Source organism: Suricata suricatta, chromosome 7, assembly GCF_006229205.1.
Source record: "Suricata suricatta isolate VVHF042 chromosome 7, meerkat_22Aug2017_6uvM2_HiC, whole genome shotgun sequence".
NCBI classification, from domain to species: domain Eukaryota; kingdom Metazoa; phylum Chordata; class Mammalia; order Carnivora; family Herpestidae; genus Suricata; species Suricata suricatta.
The window spans coordinates 88,258,098-88,267,221 of NC_043706.1; the positions used below are offsets into that span (position 1 = coordinate 88,258,098).

Sequence of the window (9,124 nt, forward strand, 5' to 3'; positions counted from 1 at the left end):
GCTTTTCTGTTTGGAGTGTCATTGTAACTACTGTAGTGTAAATGATGGAAAATAATTGCGTATGTTAAAAAAAAATAAACTGTGTTATATTCCAAAAAGAGAGAGAGAGAGAGAGAGAACGAGAAAAAAACATAAAAACACACACAATCTGAAAATACTGATATTACTGCTGAGAATTTTACATGTAACAGAAAGTATTGTTGTGTATTTTTAAGTACTTTCTTAATTGATTCTTTTCCTTATCTTCTATCTTTCTACATCTCTGAGGTTTTGTTTTCTCCATCCAATTTATAATGCAATTTATAATATGCTTTAGTATTTCTATTTTTTAATAGACATTCTTGGGATGATTTCATATAATCTTTATTGACCATGGGTCAATAAGCATTTTTCACTTTTGTTTTATTTTATTAGCATATCTTAAGAAGTACCCATAGTCATTGTTTCTATTTCTCCCCTTTAAAATAAACAGATTGGTTTCTGGGATTCGTGTTAGAGAGCTCTTTCTTTAAATACCACCAATTTCTTCTTAATTCCAAAACCTAATTGGTTTTTTTTTAAGACCTCAGCTTCCTTGATTTCTTGTAGCCTTTGAATGTGTTAAATATTACCTTTTTTCCTTAAATATTTTCTCGACTTTTCCTTCACCTTACATAGGCTGCTTCCTCTTTTTTCATGTATGATAGTTACATTTTTTTCTTTTGTTACCAAATGTAGCCATTGTCCTAGTTTTTCTTCCTTTACTTTCTTATAAAGAGAAAAGTCTTTCCAGGTTCTCTCAAGGTGTAGGTTAGGATCACTATGTAAAGACACTCAGTTTCTCTGAACTTGAGATTCACTCTTGCTGAAAACTGTTTTCTGTTTCATGTTTCTTTCTCAGTTACTAAGCTTTTTAACAGATGTTGGCTCTGTCCTCCTCTCTCTGAGGATTAATCACTGGCTTTTCTCTTCCTCTCTGGTTTCAGTACTTTCTTCTCATACTGATATTTCCTAATTGGTGTTCTTGTGTTAGCCTCTCTTTTTCAATTTTTCACAGGGTTATTCTATAATTCAATTCTATCCTCTTTTTCTCACAGTCAAATTAAGTGACTTTTTCAGACTGCCTAAGAATAATAAGATTATATAATATTAGAGATCCAAAACACACTAAAGCAAATATTGGCCAATCCCTTTACTATTTCATGAGGAAATAGAGACTTTTAATAACTTTATCATATAAATACACAGTAGTGGCCTAGCCAGATTTGAAGTTGAATATAATCATTTCAGGCTAATATCTTTTCACTTCTACAAACTAGAAAAGATATTTTCCTAAAATAGCCAAATGAAAACTAAATCTACCATTATATTTCTAAACTATCCAGTTGATTGACCAGTAGCTACATTTGGCTCTTGTGTATGTGAATGGTGTTGTCTGAGCTGAAATGACCTAAGATCATACCTTATTCAAAATGCTTAGTACAAACAAAAGAAAGCAAATGTCTTTCAACTTTACAGGCATTGATTACCCAGTTAAATAATAATATTTGAATAATAATATAGGGTCAAATAAAATATTCCTTAGCTATACAGAACTGAAACACAGAATAAAGACCATCAGCCCATAGTCTTCAAACTTGTGTTTTGAAGTAATTGTACAAAAAAAAAAATTGTTATGGTAGTAAATACAAGGAAAGTGAATACACCAAACATGTATTTGGGGAGGAAAATATTGAACTAAATGGAAAACATATAAAAACTCTCTGCTTAAAAATATAACAGAAAAAGTAGCAACCACATAGAAATCATACAAAATATTAAAAAGTAAAAAGTAACATAAACTCTACAAGAGACAGATGAACAACATATTTTATGGAGAGAAACAATTTAACAACAAATATTTACACTCTCTTAGTAACATTAAAGTTTAAAAAGATAACAAATATAAGATTGATTGTTCAAGGGCTATGAAATGTGCCATAGAAGAATACAATCCAAGTCGAGGAATAGTTAAACTGAAGCAAAATGATTATAGAACTTAGAAAAAAAAAAAGAAGACCAGGAAGAATAGAAGCAAACCTAATAATGAGTTAAGACATGAAGAAAAGTTCTGAAATAAACATGGAGACCAGGGAGAGGAAAATCCTGTAGATGAGAGGAACTAAAGCACAGTAGGGATGGTCATGACAAAGGCAGTACCACAACAACCCACGTAAAGAAGTGTAAAGGATAAATGATTGACAGAATCAGAACCAAATTAGATGACACATGTTTACCTTTCTTTTTTTCTCTTTTTTAAGTATATATGTGATAATGAGAGGAAGAAATTTGTCAGAAGAAAATAAAATTTCTAGGAAAAACTACACAGAAAAGCAGCAATATGAAGGTATGTTCGGGTGAAGTTACAAAGCTTTAAAATATTGAGACAAAATAAAAGCTATCAGGGCAAGTAAAAAAACATGCCAATGACATGGATAATAAAATTGATTGACCTCAGTCTTCTCCACAATTGTATTTAAAGCTAGGAAATAGTGAAGCCATATATATTTGCACATATATATATGTATATATATATATATATGGAGCAATACACAAAATTAATATTTATCCAATTTGTTTTTCATAGAAAAATATTCTAATGCATTTAGGGCCAAGTAGTACAGGTAGAGTGCATAAAGACTTCTTGGAAGTAGTAAAGATCTTAATAAAAACATAGAACATGCACTGTTGGTTTAACACATAATGTAAAGGATGTTTCAGGATATCAAGAGATGGGATTTCTGTTTGTAGTGTTTTAAACAGACTACTTGCTTCCTCTTCAGGGAAATGCTAAGCAATATTTAGATGTTATCAGTACAGCTTTTAGCACTTTACCCTGGGAGAGATTTCCAAGCATTCCTGGCAACCATGATGAACTCTCTTTAATAAATGGGTGTAAAAAGAAAGATTGATCTGCATTTAATAGACAAGCTCTTAAGGTAAATCTGGGAACTTGTTTCAAATTGAACAACTATTTTAATTCATTCTTACCATAATTCTTGAGACAGAAATGGCAGACCTCAGGCATTGCATACTTCCATTTACATTTGAAATGGATTTATTAGTGACATCTTATTGCAACCTGGCTATCTAATTTGCAAGATTAAGAGGAACATCCTGCTCTTACCATACTACTACAGATGTGCACATGCACAAAAACCTTTGCATCAGATACTTGTCAATATTATTATGCTTTCCCTTGTCACACAACTATTTGTATATTTTACTTAATACATATAATTTGTTAATCCTATACTTTCCTCAAGGACAGGAAATTAAGTCATTATTTGAATGACAAGTGATAAGAGATAGATTCCCATGGCCTCAGGGTGATATTTGCCCAACTATCTCAAGTAAAACTCACAAATTTGAATATAGACTTTTTTCTGATCTCCATTCATAAATATCAAACCACCTACTCAAAATCTTCACCTACATATTACAAAGGTATCTCAAATTAAACAAGAGTCATTACCTTCTTCTATATCTTCTCCATGTCCAATGTTCAGTTTCAACAAATGGCACTATCATTTACATTGTTGCTGAAGCTTGAAACTTGTGAGTCATGCATGATTTCTTCTATTCTGTCAGCCCCGATTCTCACAAATATGCTTACTACAGTCCATTCTTATTGCCATAACCATGGTCCAGGTTACCATGACTCTCAATTTATTGGTGATTTTCTAACATCAATTTGATATCAGCTCATCTCTCCTCCTTCAATCCAGTCTCTACAATGTAGAGAGAGTAAACTTCAAAAACAAACCAACAAACAGAACATATACATATGAATAATAATGGATTGTCCCCAGAATAAAAGACATCCGGATTTAGATGGTAGAAGACACTGGCTTCACAGGTGGTCCAGCTACCTTTGCAGAAACACATTTTCTGCATTACTTTGTCAATGCCATCTTCATTCCAGTGCTGGAATTTTACAGTTCTTTAAATGCTCACCATTCCAATTTGGCATCTTAGCCAAAGTTATTGTCTATTCAAAATGCTGTTTTATTCTATATCTATTGTATTCAATTTTTGCCTTAGCTCAAACATTTTTCTCTGAGAAATAGTCACAAAATATATGGGTAGGTATATATTCTCATATATATGAGTTCTCATGTACTTGAAGCTATTTAATAATCTTTCAATACTTGAAAATATTTTTAAATTATATAAACTAAAAAAAAAAAGTTTAATCTTCACCACAGTACCTAATCTACAGCAGCATTTTTCTTTTCTTTTTTTAAAATAACATCTGAATTATTACCTCTAGCAAATTATTGAAAATTGAGATTTCCACAATCAGCACTGAATTTGAGAACATTTCAAGTATTCTGAAATGTTTTACTTGATCATTATATAAAAATTTGTGTAATCTCTTAATTTCTGAGACTTTACAGATATGCTTGTCTCATAATGGCATTTACATAACTCCTATAATACTAAATTCACATATTAAATATGAGTGCTGTGCAAGTCATCAGCAGATCACACTATGTTCTGTTATTAAGTTTTTAAAACAACAGCTATTATTTGGGTTTTTTTGCTAATGTTTATGATAGAGAATTTTAAAAGAAATAAATGTGCAAAGGGAAAGATAAGACCTACCTATGTCTTCTTCTCAGAAAGATCCCCACTATTAAGATATAAGATACCCATTTTGTTTTACATACAGCAGCCACAGATTTCATTTGTGTATGTGAGTGTGTGCTTGTGTAGTCATTATTATACCCTTGAGTGGGAGGTCATATTTCATAACCTGTTAAAAATTGTTGTTGATATTTAATTACTCATTACAGTGTAAACATTTTCATGTTGTAATTCTGTCCTGCATGGCTGCTCTCTGGAACAGTAATCATTTATCTCTAACAGCCTTCTTTCCTATCTAGGTGTGTACCACCACACCCTCATGGAAGACTCGATGGACCTGAGTCCCCTGAGTTGGTTGTGAACTTTATAAAGGCTGACAAAGAGTATCACTTTACAGTGGATAATGATGGAAGTGAGCATCAATTATCTTTAAGAAAGATCAGTTTGGGGGCTGATGCAAAGGATGGATTGTACATTGTTGAAGTAGAGATAAAGAATTATGAAGGCAGTCCACTTAAAGTCACTTTGAAAATATTTGTACAGCCAGTGGTTTCCCTTGGGGGCTTTGAAATCATATCACCTCTGGTCTTATGGTTGAAATGTGGCTCAGGGCCCATGCATATTAGTGGACAGCACTCAGTAAGCTATGGAGGAAGATGCAGAGTCAGAAAATGAATAAGAAGAGAATGTGAAACTCCTTACTATATCTGGAAAGCATTCTGTCCAAGGAAGTGGTAGCAAATTTCCACATAATAAAAGTAAAACATGCTTCTGATGAAGATTATGACAATAATGATTAATTTGATGATAATGAAGTTGATGAAAAATCTCTAGTAAAGAAATCTATATGAGATTCCAGTCAAAATCTCTATGGCTATTCCAGCCAAAAATTGCACAAAATCAAACCAGAATGGAAAAGACTCAAAACCATGAACACCAAGATCAAAAGGTCAAGATATCTTCAAAACACAGGAAAAGATTCTCCAAACACTGAAAGGATCTAGTTCTGTAGAAGACATTAAAGCAAAAATCCAAGCAAGTATAGAAGAAGGTGGTTTTCCAAAGTGGAGGCCAACTGCATCAATTATGTGAGTAATTGTTTCTGGATGACTAGCCAAGAGGCTATTCAAGATCTCTGGAAGTGAAAGAAGTCTCTTTAAGAAAATAGTTTAAAATGGTTTAAACAATTTGTTAACATTTTCTGCCTTATTTCATTTCTGTAACAGTGGATACATGGCTGTACTTTTTATAATCAGAGTGAGAACTTTCCTTACTATGTCTGATAAATTTTGCCCAGGTTCTATTGCCAAGAATGTGTTGTCCAAAATCCTTTTTTAGTTTTTAAAGATAGAGCTCTTTTATCCTTTTCTTGGTTTTAATATGTATGGAATGTTATGATAGGACATTGCAGTAGTGGTTGTCAGACAAAAGGAAATGGTAAGGAGACAAAAAATATACAGTGAAATAAACTCAGTATTTTAATAAAGTAAAAAGCAATGTAAACCTTTTCTCCATGTGACTTAATAAATAGTCCCTTCTAAAGTTCAAATATGGCTGTGTGGTGTGTTATATGGTTAAATTGTATTAAATCATTCACCTATCATTGAATATTTAGCTTATTTACAATGTTTTACTATTAGGAATATAATCAATATGTGACTGACCATATTTGTACATAAATCTTCTTATACAGCTCTGATTCTGTTCTTAGGATAAAATCCTAAGAATTGAATATATGGATCAGAGAGCTTGATTTTATTTTTTAAGGAAGTAATTGATTTATAAATGGACTAAATCTCATCTCAATGATTTCAAAGTAATTTTATACAAAGTTTAGGTCTAAAATAATAACTATAAACACATATAGTAATCAAATTCTTGACAACATTAATGTTTGTAATCTTATGAATGTATTAAGGAAAAAATCTATTAATTACCATATTACTTCAGAGATAAAATTTTATTTATAATTTTAATATCTCATCTGAAAGAGATAAAGCCATTGTGAATAGATCTGCAATAACACACAAATATGTGGTATTCAATTTTTTCTTTTTAGAATGTCTGTGATTATCACTGTTGTCTACAACTGATATTTGCAACCATGACACATGATGGCAATGCTTCAATGAGTTTTGAAATGTTTTCTATATTGCACCAATGGTCTAGAGTGTACATTTAATAGGAATCTTTCCTAAATAGGTATGCATAAAACATGCAAATGCCTGAATGTTCAAAGGAAGCAAAACGATCTCTTTTCCAATACTTGAAATATATTCGTGGGTTTTGCTCCAGCGACTTGCAATGTCAGGCATCTGTTACTGTTTGGTGTGGTGTTGAATTTCATGGTTTGTTAATTTTGCAGTTATGTCTACAAAGCTAATAAAGGGAAAATGGGTAAGTCTTTTATACTGCAAAATTTGGACTATCCCCTGGGTAATTTTTCTTGATGAAATTCATTTCACATTTCTCTTTTAAGTGAATGAGATAAGTTTCCTGCTTTTTTAAGTTATCAAAAACTATTATGGGTTACTCAAACTTTAGACTTGCTAAAAATAATAAAACTATGGCTGCACACCATTAATTCTCCAATATTGGTTACAGAGATTCTTTTACTATATAGAGTGCAAGATAATATAAAATTTTATATGAAACATATCTCTATACTTCCCCAGTCCATGTGGATACTGTCATAACACCCTTTCTATTATTTTCAAAATAGACAGCACAGTTGTCGATCCCAGGGTAAAAAATAAATTCACTTAATGTCGTAATCATTTCAATAATCTCTCAACAGACACCAAATGAGCATTTGCTGGTGCCAGGCAGAGGCCCGGCAGTTCCAGGAACTGAAATCCAAAGGTAAAGTTCTCTGTATTTAAATACTGTGGCTCTACTAAAAAGAGCTATATATATTTTTCAAAAGTCCAATGAACACATAAAGATAATTTTGCATAAGTATATAGAGGTGTGGGGAATTGGTAAAAACCTAACAGTGTACATAGGTTATACAAAACAAACAAACAAAACTAACAATAAAGTAGTCTTACACAGTCTGATAAAGTCTAACATTACATCTTGAATTGGGAGCTCCATCAGGAGAAAAAGAAAGTATTATTAGTATTTCAAGTACATAGGTTGCATTCAGAGGACAAGAAACTTAACTTACCCATTATATGAGTTGCACGGAGTATAGATCAAGGAAGCCAGAAGTTATCTTTAAAGGACTCTCCTGCAGTGATGAGCCAGATGGCTTCATAAGAGGTCTTTCACACAGCTGTTTTAAATATCAAGAATTGGGGCGCCTGGGTGGCTCGGTCAGTTAAGTGTCCAACATCAGCTCAGGTCAGGATCTGGCAGTTTGTGGGTTCGAGCCCTGCATCAGGTTCTGTGCTGATAGCTCAGAGCCTGGAGCTTGTTTCAGATTCTGTCTCTCTCTCTCTGTCTCTCTGCCCCTCTCCCACTCATGCTCTGTCATTCTCTGTGTCAAAAATAAATAAACTATAAAAATATTAAAAAGATAAATATCAGGAATCTACTGGGAGCTCCCCCTATTACACAGAAGCCCCTGCTAGCCCCAGAAGCCACAGTATCTAAGCAAATGCTTCACAGGGGCAGCTCAGAGCTGCTTTGAACATGCCCCAGACCTGCAACTGCATCTAGAGAACAAGGGTCTCTTCTTTTCCTCCACGTTACAAATATCCTAATAGTTGCTCATTAGCAGACTCTACTCAGGTATCATTCCAAAAAGTGTTTAGGGAATTGTAGGTCCTGAAAGCAGAAGGTGTTGATACTAAGTTGATAACTGAAATCCACACAGATATTAATGCACTTGGATATGGTCTTTGTTAGGATCATATTTTCAATAACATGGCTTTTATTACATATTCTTAGCCAGGTGGTATGAACAATACTTTCTCATGTTCTCAGAGTCACTGGGATATGTATGAGTGAGTCTTCTACAAATGTACTTTGGATATATCTATTTATCTTCATTTCCACTGTCCTAGTCCAGACTGCGATTGCTTGTTGTATAGAATACTGAAATTAGCCTCCTATCTGGTCTTCTTGCAATTATGTGCACCTACCACCCCTTATAAACTTGATGGTGACATATCCAGACATACCAATGACATTCTTAGGGAGATACACATTTTATTAGAGAAGTTCAGTTCAGCAATTTTTGTAAACTTTCTGCTGACATTGTTTTGTAATTTGCAGTGTTATCTAATTTCTCTGAACTTCTGAATCTATTTTTAAAATACAGTTACTACCTCAAAGGGTATTAGTAAAGATAAAGCACTAATTTGCTGCCTGACATATTTATTCAATACTGTTCTTCAAAAAATATCTGCTTTTGTGTGTTAAAATATGTCTGTAAATAATTGGCACTTAACTGATTAAGCCATCCAGGCACCCTACTCCAAACTCATCTTGTATATTCCATACCACAGCCCTAGATAAAAGCCATTTATTCAAAGAGTCTTGGTTCATTTTATTGAAGACTGATTTTCTA

At 32.9% G+C, this 9,124-nt stretch overlaps 1 pseudogene; it reads left to right on the forward strand.

The window, feature by feature from the left end:
• The first annotated feature begins 2,907 nt into the window (after positions 1 to 2,907).
• LOC115295291 lies at positions 2,908 to 5,776 on the forward strand (annotated as a pseudogene).
• The last annotated feature ends 3,348 nt before the right edge of the window (positions 5,777 to 9,124 follow it).